At 46.4% G+C, this 16,370-nt stretch overlaps 1 protein-coding gene across 3 annotated transcripts in view; it reads right to left on the reverse strand.

Moving 5' to 3' along the window:
• LOC119393406 (protein Aster-B) overlaps positions 1-16,370 on the reverse strand; it is a 108,664-nt gene that overhangs the window by 61,861 nt on the left and 30,433 nt on the right. The gene's annotated exons all lie outside the window — the stretch shown is intronic.

Raw genomic sequence — 16,370 nt, forward strand, 5'->3', positions numbered from 1 at the left:
CCGGAAAACCGCTTCCGCACGAAGTGAACTCTCACGGAAGGACGTAAACATCCGCTAGACGTCGCGGTCGTCGACTTTTCGAAACGATGTCGAACTGATTACGTGCGTAAGGAGGCACACACTCGTACGTACATGACTACGGTGTTCTGTTGAGCAGTTCTGTACTACCGGTATAAGTTTAAGTATACATCACACTATCTTGCCCAAACACAAGTGCGGCTCAACTATCGAGCATTTTACTTTGTTCACCCTCAGAGCAATTCCATTACACAGGGTGAATCGCCGTCATCGCAAACTTTATTTACCGACCGCGCGACATGAAAAAAGAAAGCATAAACAGCACAAACAGAAATGTAAAAATCGAGCTTTTGTGCGGGCTTTGAAGTGCCCTCTCCTCAAAGTCCAAACTAAGCCTCCCCCGACCATCACGACAAAAGCGCCAGCAATGATCACTCCCAAAACGCAGCTGCAACAGAAGTGTGCGCAAACATTGCCTTCGGGCACAACATGCACACAAGAACGGGCATTGTTTTTACGGACGAGATTGGTTGCGCATGATAAGCTGCAGACACCGCCACTAGTATTTTTCCTGGCAAGAGAAGGTGATCGACCCGTGTGTGGGAGTGTTTCTGCAGAAGGGGTCTTCAGAAATTTTGAACGCCGGCGCTCAAAGCGCGCGCCATGAGAAGAGTATGCGCGCTCCACACAAACTTGCTCGTTTTCGACGGCGCGGAGCTGGTACAAGCGTAAAAAACGTCGGTCAGATGCGTTCTACACATACATTACATTACATTACATACATACATACATACATACATACATACATACATACACACACACATACATACATACACATACATACATACATACATACATACATACATACATACATACATACATACATACATACATACATACATACATACATACATACGCCTGCAAAAGCGACCCCATGTCGCATTATAAGCACAGAACACGCCAGCACATGAAACTTGGTACCAACACAACTCCGTCGTTTATCAGACCGTGTGCTGTGCAGTTGCCCATACAAGTGTCGCCCGTACTTACGCAAAATGCGTGCCATTTCTTCGACGCTTCAGAGCAATACTTGCACTGCCGACCTCGTCTGAGGACAACGTAGCCAAACAATATTAGGCGCTCGCTCGTGATATATATGCCAACGAGAAACAGGAGGCAGCTATTGTTCTAGCTCTTAGCATCAAGACACAACTCAAGCCTACGGGGCTATACCATGTGAAGTGATTACAGGTATGCCCTGGAAACGACAACGACCTCGCACTGACGTGCGTCGTACAAGAGTGTTTGTATCTGTAGGAGCACCATTCACGGTACTCCTACAGACAAGGTCTCGAAGACAGAGCTCGTAAAGATTGTTTGCATGCGCCAGTTTCTCATCTTTTGATAACGAGCCCTATCTGAAGCGCTAACCGACTTTAAAGGCCAGACAGCTCACTGCTAAACGCGGCTGCGACGTCTACATGCATGATATCTCAGAAAACAAGGGAAGTGGCTAAGAAGCATATGGGAGTCAACGGTGTATAACGACACTTGAAACCATCATGGGGACGAGAGGAACATATTGCCATTTATTTGACAAAAGAAGGGCATTCGCTACAGACCTATCGCCTAACATTGGGACAATCAAGAACATCTGCGGCGTTTATTAAGGTGAGAACATTCCATGTCTCATGCGAACGCGGCCTTGCAGCCGCTTTGTCGCAAGACGAAGTTCAGCAAAAGTTCAGCTATCCCACTTCACCACCTTGACTCTTTTAGGCTGACCACTTCAGATCAGCTCACGAGGTTCCACGCGAGTCATTGCTTTATCCGAAATGAAAGCCAAAACACAACAATAAACAAATGTGCGTTAAAACCCGCAAGCAAGAAGACTAGGCAAATTCATGTACTATTACCCTTCATTCTCCTGGTGGCTTAACGATCGCAGCGACACAGCTCCCTCTAGTATAAGTATTGTATACGAAACTATACGGTTATACCACAATGATTAGTTTATTGTTTTCATTGTCCGACAAGCACGTCGGTAAGCATTTGTTGTGGCGATAAACGCGAGATACGAAGATGTCGTCGAACGTCGCAGCAGTTGATTGTTTTTTGGAGTGTTGCGACCGGCAGCAAAACAACGTTGCATTTTTTAGACAAGGTCGCAGCAGTGAAGCACCGTTTATAATACCGTTTCTAAATAGGTTCGCTTCTTAAGTGCACATATTCCAGACTCGATATGGCCTCGCATGTCACGTGGCTGTTTTGAAAAAGAAACGCCCACGAAGATAAACGGCAATTCGGTGACAATAGCGCCTCGTTGGCTGGCGCGGAAAGTGCATCGCTGAACAGGACGCGAGAGCGAATACGCAGATACGTGTGGACAATACTTATTCAAAGTTCGCACCAAGAACACGTTGCTCAAACGACAATTGTACCCGTATATCAAAGCCCACGAATCCCGATAAACAGCCGAGCGCGTGCATAAAGTCGATGGCGTTGACTGCGAATGCTCGCTTATCCGAACGCCGCTTATCGGGTCACATGAAGGAGCATATAACACAATACGGCTTTAAGAACAGTCTCTTTTCGAGACAAAGCACTCTAATGTGAGACATCTTCCACAAGTGTTGCCGCGTATAAGTTGCGAGACCTTTCAACGGATACTTCTTCCAAATCGGAGTGCGGCCCCTGTCCGGCGCTGTGATAAAGAGTCGAATGCTTCCCAATGTCACTACATGTGGGTCTTCCAGATTACGCAAGGTTCTTCTGCGAAACAGAGTTGCACAGAACGGCAGCCTTCGCCAGGTCAAGAGGTTGAGGAAAGCGAAAGATAACAGAAGCTTTCCCTCGCGAAGATCTCTCTAGACTACAGTGGGTGGAACGGGTGGTAACACTTAATAGCGGCTGAGACGCTTACCTTGCCCCATAGGGCAAAGTGGCGGGCGTATATGTAGCGAAAAAAAGAAGGGGGGAGACAGTTCAAGTTAAGCCTCGTTACATACGTGTCGTGCGCAAAAACTCACAATAAACGGCAGCGCTCGTATACGTGCAATGCGGGAATACACAAACTATATGGCGCGATAAGTACCGTCCCGTAAGCTTACCAGCCGTGGCATATAACTTCACGGCTAAACTGTTGCGCTGCTAAGAAAGTGGACGCGGGTTCGACTCCCGGCCGCAGCCGCCGCATGGGGGGGGGGGGGGGGGGGGTATGCGAAAATACTCTCATGCTTACATTTACGCGCACGTTAAAGCAGCAATTATCAGCCTCGCATAGTTCATATCGAATGCCGCTTACAGATAGTTTACAGAAAACACCTTGGTTGGGCAAGTGAAACCACTCAATTTCACCTGTATACTATCAACTTTCAGCTGCACTGTCTGCACAGCCGCAGACGCGATGCTAGGCTGCGCTTCTTCACTCTCGCTCATCCGATACGAGAATTGCAATGAGAAAACTCCAACGGACCCACTTCGACAGACCTAGTTGACTGCTGTGAGAGGTACAGTCGTGAGCAATATGAAAGGGAACACTGAAATTGCCTTTCAAATGCCATAGCGGCTAAACGCAGCTGGCAAGCACTAAATTGTTCGTAACACTGAACGCTCAAGCGGAAATGTATATCTCGCAACTAGATACTTAACATTCCTATCCGTAAATTAAAAGTAATCGTTGATTAAACAGGAATTCGATGTTCCCCCTCATACTGCTCACGACTGTATACATGTCATCAACATTCGCGCATTTATCAAACGTACGGCGAGAAAAAGCTGGCCGAGCAAGCGCGAGAAGGTGTTAGAGAGATTTAGTTTGTCTGCAAATTTATTAGCTTTTGCAGTTTACCGAGTCACCGGAGGAGTACATGGCAGCAATGACGCTCGTAACACGCGCAGCTAATATACTACGGCTACTTATACGTATGTTCTATTTCACTGCTGGCGTAAAGCTCGTCTTTAACGAGGCAATCATTAACCAGCACTGCTTTTATGATTTTCCTTTTTATCACCAAAACGAAACGCCACAAGATGTCCCTATCAGTTTCGCTGTCGCCCTCCACGGCCCCCGATAACCAGGTGATCCGCAAACTCTAAGGGAGCTTACGGGCAAACTAAAACTCTCTGCACTTTAAAGTGATGCTGCGGGCATCTAGCGTGTCGTTTTCCCATAGAAGCGGAAAGAAATAAAATTAAAAAAAGAAATGCGGGTTGTCTGCACTAAGTCGCGCTAAGCTTGACACAGCGAAGCACGAGCCCGTCGCCTCTCGCTGGGCAACCTATTTCTCTATACTTCTCTATAGAGCTGGGCGGCCTTCTTTGTTTCTCTTTAGTTTTCTCCTTCTTTCTCCCTCTCTTTCTTTTTCTCTCATCTCTCTGCCTCTTCTGTCTTTCTTGTCTCTGTTTATTTCTCTTTCTTTCTCTCGCTTTTTTTTCTTTCTATTTCTTTCTTTGTCTCACTCTCTGTCTCTCTCTGTTTCTCGCTTGCTTCATTTCTTTTTTTCAATCCTTTTTCTATCTCTCTATTTCCTTATTTCTCTTTCTTTGATTCTCTCTTTTTCTCTTTCTGCATTTCTTTCTCTCTTTCTCATTCTTTATATGCTACGGAAAGGAAGAAATAAATACGGAAAGGAAGCACAGCTGCTGTCCAGATGACGACGCAGGACGTCGCGCTTTGTCGACTGCTGACTGCACGGCGACAGCGCTCTCAAAGAGAGCTTTTAAAAAGCAACGTTGACAAGTCAACATGCCTCCTATTTCCGTAAAGCATACACTGTAAACTACTTCGTGCATTAATAGAGCCTTCACGAGTTTCCAAAGATCTGAAAACTGAAGTTGGGACTAGCACAGCTAGTTCGGTCGCAGCTATCTGTATTAGTTAATGCTATACTAATCGATATCGGTACTCCCAAGCAATAACACTGTTTCTAGAAAATATAGAAAAATGAACTTTTGTGAGCGATATCAGCATAGGTAGTGTAATAATCGGAAGGTCATAATTCCTCGGGTTTCACGCGCCAAAATCACGATATTATTATGAGGCACGCTGTAATGAGGGCTCCGGAAATTTCGACCATCTGGTGCTCCTCAACGTGCACTGACATCGCACAGTACACAGACCTCTGGCATTTCGCCTCCATCGAAATGCAACCGCCACGGCCGGAATCAAATCCGCAAACTTCGGGGGGTCAGCAGCCGGGCACTGTGACCATTGTAGAAACGCGGCGGACAGACACTGCATGTAGTGGGTTAGACCGAGAGGAAAAAGAACTTTCATGAACTTTACTCCATCCTGCGGGATTCAGCAGAACGAATTTTCCGTGTTGAGCACCCTTGCATAACCGTGGAGCTGTCGATTAATGCGTCCTCGCGTCGCGATCGGCTACAGCGGGGGTCTCAAACAAGCGGCCCGCGGCCCGCGCATGACTCTCTTCGCCCCACATCTTTTTTTTTTTTTGTTTTCTCAATAGGTATGTTCGTGAGCTAACACAGGCATGGCTGGTCTAAAGCATTGTTTTCGTGAGGCACCCCATGTGAAACGTAACCGTGAAACAAAAACAATATTGCAGAATCGGTGTCCAGATTTAAGTCACTGTGGAGATCGGTATGGACATGTTGTTGGCAACCCGGTGCCAGATCTCCTTCGGAAATGACCCGTACATAAGATATGGGTAAGGCTTTCTTCCAAATGGCAACGTTTGCTGACAATTTGTAGTTACCCCCCCCCCTTTTTTTTTTCGCTCCTGCCTAGTTCGCTGCCCCGGCCATTAAGGGACTAAATTGCGTTACTGTGCAAACCCCTGCCTGAGTTGAGTTTGAGATCTCTGGGCTATAGCTTCTCGGTTAGCACAGATGATAGAGCGACCGCCCAGCAATGGCGTTGGTCCCGAGTTCGAATCCTGCATCAGGATGAAGAATTTTTCGTCAACTGGCAAGCTTTGTTTCTGAGAAATCTGCAGGGCTTTCCTTGTGCTGGAAGCGGGTGGATGGCAGCCTTTTCCTCTCAGGTCGAAGGATACTGTGGCCTTTCGAGTGCCCGCGGAGCAGAATACTTGCAGTCGTACATGCAGCAAAGGTAACACGCTGCTCGCGCGATGCTGACGCGGAAGCGGAGGTTGAACGGGGCACCCGACGGTAACCACAAAAGAAGCGATAACGCCAAGTGCGCACGGCAATGTTTGCAACTCCTTTGTCGCCGTCACGACGGTAAACACTTCGCACCGGAAGGGGCTCGAGTGGCCTCAAGAAGGTTGGGTCGCCAGAAGCCTGCAGACCAACAGCGAGCACATTCGCGGTTGCTGGGCACATGGTGTATGAATAAGGAAGTCTGAAGCGCAAAGACAGTTAAAGTGCGAATATTACATCCTAAACCGAATTATCACAATTCGCAAAGATAACTGCAACAAACCACAGCAATGCCGATACCGAATGTCGACCTTATCGATGGCGTTTGCACAACTAAACAAAAGCGTGTTGAATCCGTGGGTAAATACTGCGTCAGGCCGCGTCTCGCAATGGGTCACAGTCAGTTCAGCTGGCCCTACGCAGGTTAGTCCATCCTAATAAGATTGATGAGGTGTGCTAAACAGGCAGGACAGTCGGGTCGGCCGACCGCTTAACAATGTATCCAGCTCTGTAACCGCAAGCCGTTTTTTTGCCTCGAAGCAGGGTTACGCTGAGTGCTTGTGTGAACCTTGTTGTGGCGCCGTTGGGTCGCACCAAGGAGGCTTAAAAAAAACAAAAACTCTGGAGTGGAATCCCTCACAACGCCTTAGCAGCAAACGCGAAGTCAGCATTTGCCTGATGATGATGATGATGATGATAATAATAATAATAATAATAATAATAATAATAATAATAATAATAATAATAATAATAATAATAATAATAATAATAATAATATGTCTTCGGGTTTTACGTCCCAAAACTACGATATGATTATGAGGGACGCCGTAATGGAGGCCGCAAATTTCGACCATCTGGGGTTCTTTAGCGTGCATCTCAATACTGGTACACGGGCCTCTAGCATTTCGCCTCCATCGAAATGCAGCCACCACGGCCAGGATTCGATCCCGCGACCTTTGGGTCTCAGCATTTATCTGTTTTACTTAAAAAAAATATAGCTCTCACGTGTGATGCCCGATGACAAGGTCCTTTGTTCCGCGAACGTAAATTCTAGGTCAAATATGAGATAAGAGATCGCTGTTCCTTACGAAAGTAACTTATCCAGATGTAACGTGATCTCTGATAAAATTCACAAGATTTTGAGGTTTCTCAAGAAAGAGAGTAACACCAAGACGCCCGTTGAGTAGTATCTATGAGGAAGAATTAGCCACATTAAACTAGTAGGGCGCGTTAGGAAAACGCTGCTCTTTCTTCGCTATGCTGACGCTGTACAGTGCCTGGAGTAAGATGGCGGAGGTCTGGCTTCACTTTCCCGACATAATTTTCACTCCAGCATTGTTTTTAAATCTCATCTGGCCGCACGGTCTCGCTCTCAGGGCGACTTTTGAATCGACTCGCTCTCGTCGTATTCGCGCTAACTCTCTTTGGCAATGAAACTCAGAGGTATAACGAGCAACTCACGTAAATATAAACGCAACCTCGCGCATGCATACCTCTGTTCTCGCGAATAATTATTAATACCTATAGACGACCTTTCGGTTTCAGTCGACGTTCCCACCGTTAGGACGTTCCAACTACATCCACTCGGCCAATTGGTATATCGTCAGAATCAGAATCAGAATCAAATTTTATTGTTACTATGAAATAAAGTTATTACAGACAGTATACAGAAGGAGGTCCCGCAGTCGGAGACTAAATTGGGACCTCCTGTACATGATGAACATAAAAACAAATAAGACATAGCTTCGACAGGAAGGGAAAAAATTACAATAATCATAATGGTAGAGGTGATAAAGCACATTTCATAATACAAAGAAAGCAAGTAAACACGAGATGTATTAAAAAAAACAAAATCAAGCAAAACAAACAAACAAAAAACAAACAAAATCGTTCACTTTTAATGCAGATAGTCGCACAAGGGAAAGTTCAGCAGGCGAACTAAATGAAAGGTGACCCGCCAGACCGTAAAAGAGAGCAAGCACCATTGCACAACAACTGCTGTATATGTGGCATTAGTGCTTCACATAATAGTTTCCCGTAAAGCTTGCCTTGTGCACGCCAGACCAAACTCCGAATTTCCTCACTCATATATGTGGGCTACGTCCGCTTTAGATGCCGCATATATTGAGCTCACTCGATTGAATAGCGATATGGTTTTGTTGCACAGTTAAATGTAGCCATAAACGTGCCTCTTTATGACTGTTTCGATAGGACAATTCCGACACGCTTCCGTAAAACACATATATGCTATTAACGAAGTACTTATTCTGCTTACAATGTCGCAAGATACACAGATTTCACTAGAATTTGACTTTCTGTTAACAATACAACTTTTCTTCAGTGTGTTCAAGCGGTCGCGCCTGTTGAGTCCATTTGTATATCTCTCACACGAGTTCTTATAGCACGAATCGATGCCGGGCTCGAGCTAAAACCTCTATTTTAGATGTGCTACGTGGAAGCTTCGCACTCACCTTACTTCTACGTTGACTCGAAATCTAACACGCTTTAATTTGCCCATGAACGCGCCAAAACGATCAGCGAGACACGTCCGGTGACAGCGGTCGCAGTGACACGGCGCGTTCGGGCCGCGTGTCGTTTACTGCGACAACGTGGGAGCGGAAGTGACTCAGGGGAAGCGTTCTAGCCAGAGGGGCCAAGGACCGTTCGCAAGTGCGCGCGTGGGAGCCCTGTAGGCCAGCCGACGTTCTTTGAGGCTATGTACCGGTACTACGTGCAGCTCCGCATACCCGCAGCTGCTCTCACATGCGCATCTGTATATACGCCGCGCATGCGGTCAAGAATCGCAGCTGCCCTGTAACCAGGCCTTAGCGCTTCCTTTCCTCGCCAAAGGCTGGTGATCATATACGCACCCCTACCTTCTCACACATGAGCATACATACATACATACATACATACATACATACATACATACATACATACATACATACATACATACATACATACATACATACATACATACATACATACATACATACATACATACATACATGTAATCAAGGTGTGTAGGCCTCGAGAAATGATGGTGCTCCCCATGAACAAAGAGAGACCTTAAGCAATTAATGCCTATGACATAGACCAGACACCAAGTGTTATCGCGCATTGTATCGCTGCTCTCCGCTAACCTGTGAGGGATAGAGCTGTGAGGGATAGAGCCTGAACGGAACGGCGGAGAAGGCGAACAAACGAAGTTTCGAGCTTTTCTTTGGAAATATACTGGCTGCCCTGTGATTCTACAAGACACCCTTGAAATGAGGTCACGCACTGTGTCATTCCTGGAAAACGATACCGTCAGTGCACTGGAAAAAAAAGATACCGGAAACTTGTCGTCCGTATGCTGTCGTTCACCTCGCCGTGTACATAAAGCTACGGTCTCGATATGAAGCTCGCCCTCGTCGTGTGCGCCGAACTGATCAACGCACTATACTACCCAACGGAAACAGTCATGCGCTTAACGTTATGTTTATGCACCTCTTCATTAACGAAGGCTCCCAGGGTGCCGCAAAAATCCCTTCTGGGCTGTGGCAAACAATGCCACCTGTAATAGTGGGTGAAATGCATGGGCAATGATGATGTATGCGTGACTCCCTTTATACTCCTGTGCGATAGTTCAGAAAGGAGGTGCTCCCCCTCTTCAAAGCGCCGTAGAACTGTACACGCATACGTAAGGAGCATTTCTGCACGGAACAAAATTTAAGCTCAAGGTTGCGCTGCGCAAGCACGTGTACAAGCCAAACAACCGCCTTCCAAAACGAGGCCCTTCAGGCACAGACCCACTCGCAGCAGGCGACAGTTAACGGACAAAAAGGGGTTGCCAATAAGTGCACTGCACACGCATGGAACAGAACAGGGAGACCGTCGTATGGCGAAGCTCCCGATTCGCCCTCTGTACCCTCCCCGCACACGCCCGTCAATCTAAACCACAGTGGGGTATGATGGATGGACGAGCAAAACGCCAAGAAATGCATCCGCCGACGAGGATGACGACGGGCGTCCAAGGACGCCAATGATGCAAGCGCAAGACCCACTATAAGACGACGCCCGCTAACCCCAGCGCGCGTTTTTTGTCTCACGCGCAAAAATATTCTACGAACCTATATCGCCTGGTGAGAGACCGTCACGTTAGGCAATATCCCCCGTCGTTATGACATATGCGCTGTTAATCAAAGGGTTAGCTAAATGATAAGCCGAACAGAACAACGCTCGCCATCGACAAACATTCGTGCTTTCAGAGCTGCAATGCACGCTATAGCACACAGCGAGACTTCACGCATGACTAGCGTATAGTGTGGATGAGAACTGTAATAGTATGAAAGCAGTAGTAGTAAATCTTTATTATGAATAAATGGGACCGATCATTGGCCTAGGTGGGGATGGTGACATGTGTGTCGATGTTTTCATATTATCTTCATAGTGTCAATTCTGCAAGGTAACTCTCAAAAAGAGAGTATATATCGTCTCCTTATCCCGCCTGGGATAAGGAGACGATATGTATGTCACGGGTAATGGAACAACAAAGAATTAACGAGAGGAAACCCCAGCACGTATTCGATATTTACCCGAAGTGACTAATCGACAATGATATCGAAAACTCACGGTGCAGTTACCGATACCTCTTAGCTGTTAGCGTTGAAAGCCATTACATTGATTGCTTGACTATACTAATATTCTTCCGCAGCATCTTCTCTCCTTCCAGGGTCCAGCACTGCGTCCCACGAATGCAGCACGTTAACAATAATCATCAAACGTACTCGGGACTAGAGCCGGGGCTTCACGCGCGACGGCTAGATAAGCGTTGAATGTGCGCCCGTAACTCCTGTGGGAGGAGCGGTCGCTAAAACCGAGGGGTTTGGAACGTTGAAGATTGAGGAGCTTTACAGGGCACGGGGGGAAGTTCTCCTTCCACAGTATGCAGTGAGATGAGAGTCATATTAATTAGTAGCAAAGGCGGCCCGAAGTGAAGAGCATCTGTCTCAGACACTGATCAAGTATAGGCCCGAGAAATAGGCGAAAGTAATTAACGTAAGCGGCAATGCTGCTCAATGTCGGTAATCGAAGGAAATGTTCGTATACATAACCATCCGCCTCGCTAATGAGCATCAGAGATCTCTGGTATGCCTTCAAGCATTTACCTCGCTCTGTCGCGCAAAAACAATCGCAATTGTATTGTGCGATAGGAGGTAGCGTTTTTGCTTTTTTTTTCCGATACAAAGACAACCTACTGGGAGCGGCTTCCACCAACCAACCTTCATATATGTGCACGTGCGTGTCCGGAAGCCACATTACCGGGAAAACAGAAACCAAGATCGTATACGTACACGTAAACGTCTTGTATACACGTAAAGATGTTTTCCCTTAAACGCAGAGAGATGCAGATCGGGAACGTCGTGCCGCGACGCCGCGTGCAGTCCTATGTGGCAAGTCGAGGAACAAACCCTGTCTCACACGTACGCACGTACGCAAGAGATACAGCCGCCCTTCCCACTTTCTCCTGGTTTGAGGTGCTCCTTCCGCACGGCAAAACATGCGAGCTATGGCGACCTTGTCGAATGGACGGCTGATTCGACCTCCAACTGGCGGACTCGCATGGATCCGGCGCGATGGGCTGTCTCCGGTACTCGCCCAACTAGGGTTTACGTCCCAAGTCAAGTCGAGTCGACTTGAGGGAAGGACCATCTTGGGATTGGATGCAACAAGCTGGCAAATGAGTCCCGAAAAAAAAAAAGAAAAAAAAGTGAAGTAAGATTCATGATAAAAAAACAGGCATAGCCCCCTAACGTTCGTACAGTCCAAAGCTACAAAAGAAAATATACGCGCAGAAAGAGAGCTTTCAGCTCGTGGAAGAATAAGTATATCATGAAGTTCGTGACAAACTATTCCTTCGTTACCATTACAGGGTAACTGTGTGGCGCCACTTTTATGCACTGTCTGTAAAAACGCAAGACCTTGAGAATTCGGAACCTGATCGTTCAGACCCTTCATGAATCGTAACATAGCAACTTCAACGAAGAAAATTATCACCAGGTACGAAGGAGATGGTTACAATGTGAGCGCTTGGGTAAGGCTACAGGTATTCACACGCCTACACCGCATACATATTCGCACGTCTCCTTGCGCTTTAGAACAATACCCTCTCGGATTATCTCCGTCTGTCGTATACGAATATAAACCTACATGTGACTGTCCGATAGACGAGTGTCAGAGAAAGTCATATTGGCAGGCCGCCTACAAAGCGCAAGGCGTGGTGTTAAAAGGCTTCCTGGCTCCCTCACGGCACCAGGGGCGCTTAAGTGACAGCGGTCAACACACATTACAACAACAAGGTCATTCAAGTGCACCGTGCGCGTACGAGCCGCTGTACCCTTCGCGCCGAATAGTTAGGTCGAGCGTGAACCTCACATCCCTAATCTCTGCCAGAGGACGCATGGGTGCTTGCGCACTGGCGAACATGCTACGCACGTCCTACCGATAGAAACCCCGAGCACGTTCTCAACAATACCGTGAACGGCGGGAGCGCAGTTGCGCAATGTCAATACAGTGGAAGGGCGCACTGGATATCGGAAATCGATCGCCTTTGCACCGGGACTAAAAGCGTGCACTTTCTAGCAGAATTTCGACTAAACATATGAAAGGCATCACGGTATGCCTTTCGCCGTTACTGTGAAATTATAGCATATGCTACACATTTGGTTAGTAGCATGCTACTTTCTCATTGCACGGTACAACGTACAGCACTATTAAGGTCAACCGAGCGAGTCGGAACGAGTGCTCAAAAATCGCTATGTCCAGTTGCCAGGTGGGTCGTGATGTCGCGACACACGCGTATATGCCTTTAGCAAGCGAAAAAAAAAATGGTTTGTGAATGAGCTACTACAGCAAAATGATTTAGGACACTGTGTTACGCTGGTATTTATTCTAGAGTTCCGATGATAAGAAATCCTATATTTAAAAACAAGACAAATACCACGTAAGCGATCGCGTCACCATCCTTGTCAGCTCAACCTCATACCCACAACACACGGCGCGAGGAAAGCCATAAGGCCTTATCGCACTAGGGCTTTTATAAGACATCACGGCGACAGCAACGGCGAAACTCCGTCTGGTTCAGCAACCGAGCACCGTACCACTGCACCACCGTGGCGGCTGGAGATATCAATCAAGATTATATTTGCTAAAACTGCTGCTTGGGCGAGTTGGTTCATGATTATATAAGATGGATTTACCAGCGCAAGGAAAGACGGAACATTTAGGAAGGACACATAGCGCTGTGTGTGTGTGTGTGTGTGCTTCCTAAATGTTCCGTCTTTTTTTGTGCTGGTAAATCTATCTTAAAGATTATGTGCACGGTGTGCTGATGCATCCGTATAGGTCTGTGCCTCCTGCTTCGGTCCCCATTCTTCTCTGCACTAAACAATATAGCTTTAAAATTATGTTCGTAATGTCTTCGTTGCTCCGGCACATACGCTATTTTCGAAACGAAATGTGTATACCAAGAGGTTAGCGTACGACGCATGCGCAATGGCGACAACGCAAACGCAGAGCTTTGGCTACCCTATTTTAAAACTGCCAACTGACGTCGTTAACTTATTAAACAAAGAGGCGGATGAAGGCGAGATGGGTGGTCTCACTTTTGACATCAGCGGCAGGGTATGTACGTAAGAAATATAGACGTTAGCTCTAACACCCACTCGAATTATGACGTCGGCGCATTGTTTAAACGTGTTAGATGTAAGCCCCGCCTGAACAGTAATTTGCATAAGAGTGATAATGCGTCTGAAGACCCCTGCTATATATCTATCGCAAGAACCTGAAGTATATATAGAGTCACACCATCAGAACACGACGAGGGCGTTTTGCCTGAATTCAACAATGCAAATATCAGGCGCCGTACAAAGCATCACGCGAGCATTCTTTGGCCCATATGCATATCTATATAGAAACGCATGCCCAGGGTTGTTTACTTGTGTGTGTTACTGCGCGCGCATTTTGAACTCTGTTCGCACTTGAATGCACTAACTCGTCCAGCGAAGTGTACCTTGCAGTGCGTCCACTGTCAGGTGCAGCCGTCCGCGTACTCCGCGATATGCTGTGTGTACACTGAGCGCGCCAATGTTTGTGTGACCGCGCAGTATTGCCCGCCCACCATTCATTGCGTTATCCGCATTCTTAAAAATATTCAAACATACGCGATAGTGGAACGCATTCACGGAAACCGCAGATTGAAATGTCCTTGTTGATCACTATGCACGGGTGCGCTATCGTAGTCTTGGCATCATGACGATGGAGTCTTTAGCGTAATTTGATATGATCCTATCTAACGATGCCTGATCGGTTAGGTGAGTTTCTACAAAGGCACATGAAGAAAAATAAAAGAACTTGTGAAGTGGTATATAGCGACGAAGGACGTAACTTCTTTGCTATCGAGGTCATACAGCAACAAGAAGACATCAATATCTGGGGCCCTGAAGGCATCTACACGCGACCGCAGTTACACGCTATACACCAGCGGACACACCGCTGTCTTTTGAACAACATCGTCCCTGCGGCGCACAATACGTGGATCGTCCTGATATATATATATATATATATATATATATATATATATATATATATATATACGTCACTTTTGTTCACCGCGTGTCGAGAATGCATCAGAGGCTAAAGGTGCCTCGAAGACGACTATGACGTCGGAGTAACGAAAAGTACGGACATGGTAACCAGCTTCGAGCTTTTAATTGCTATCGTATAGTAAAAAGGAACTATGCACATGCATATAAATACGCACGTGGGCTAAGAAACAATTGGCGTACGATGAAACGAAGGCGAAGAAATGCTCAAGAAAACTTACGTCTTCAGAATGTGAGCTAAAAACTTGACCGTTGCACCTTTTTTTTTTCGTTTAGGTATTCATTGTTGTCTATGCTTACGTACGCTCTAGCGATACGTATATAGTACGTTGTTCACGACTGGCATTAACGCTTTTCTGTTGTCACTTATTTGTTGAGCTAGGGTGCGCAGAGGATGACGTATAGGCGGGGAGCAATGACGAAAATTAGGAGCAAACATAGTCTGTCGCAACCCCTCGGTAACATTTTAATGAGCGCCTACGGCAAAAAAAAAAAGGAAAAAAGAAAGAGACACACAATTGTCATTTCTTTCTTTTTCTGTGCTTTTTTTTTCGTTTTTTTTGCACACAACTGTGCTTTTTTCGTAGGCGCAAAATGTAAGTATGCGTTTTGTAAAAGGGCGCGAAGCCTCGATATCGATCCAGTCCTTTAACTATGATCAACCAATTCGAAGATGCACGCCGAATCGACATCGAAGTCTCAAACAGGATTACCTAAGGATTACAGGTGACCCAACGGGATCAGAGTACGTGCGCAGCGAATTCAGCAGATATATGCACGCTGCCTGTGTCATGGGACACCGGCGTAGGACATGGTAGCCCCTTTCGTTTACCTCTTATAAGACACAGAAAAGGTGCACCTTTAATGCACTCGACAATAAGGTTACGCGCATCTGACGTAGGACGCGAAGCTATACTCGCAAAGCCCACTGCCCATAACGACGGTTTACTATATAATCGCAAGTGTTTTGAGATATGAATGCGACGGTCCTAAACGCAATGCGAACCACAATTTTCTCGCACGTCACACAACGCTGCGTTTTCTATCTTTCGCCGCATTATACTGAGACACGAAAGCTACACAGCATTTCTTGACGGTTCCCGAAACAACTGTGTCTTATTTTTTATACAGGGTACCTTACACCTATGAGAAGCGAACTCACGACTCCACGAGCGCCAGGTAATATATTCCTTACGAGTGAACTGTGCTTGAAGAATACAAGTCGGTTTCACTTTTGGCCAAGATAAGGCCATAGACTTGCCTGGAATATTGCCTATAAAGAATGAAACTTGGCACCAACATTTAAAGGACGTGGCGACACCCGAGGAAATTCCGGTATATGAGAGGTGCGGCTCGTCTTGCACGCGACGTGATCGAGAAGATAGCGACGACTGCGAAAGTAAAGGATTTTTTGTTTTGTTTTGTTTCTTTTGAAAATGAAATCTCTATGAAAAGTATGAGATCTACCGTAGTACAACTCAAAATAACATTTTACAAAATAAAACTCGAGCACGAATCGATTGAAAACACGACTGACAACAGACCACGATCATGCCTTCTCGTCTATACATCAAATTTAGT

Source organism: Rhipicephalus sanguineus, chromosome 5 (assembly GCF_013339695.2).
Source record: "Rhipicephalus sanguineus isolate Rsan-2018 chromosome 5, BIME_Rsan_1.4, whole genome shotgun sequence".
In the NCBI taxonomy this organism is placed as follows: Eukaryota; Metazoa; Arthropoda; class Arachnida; order Ixodida; family Ixodidae; genus Rhipicephalus; species Rhipicephalus sanguineus.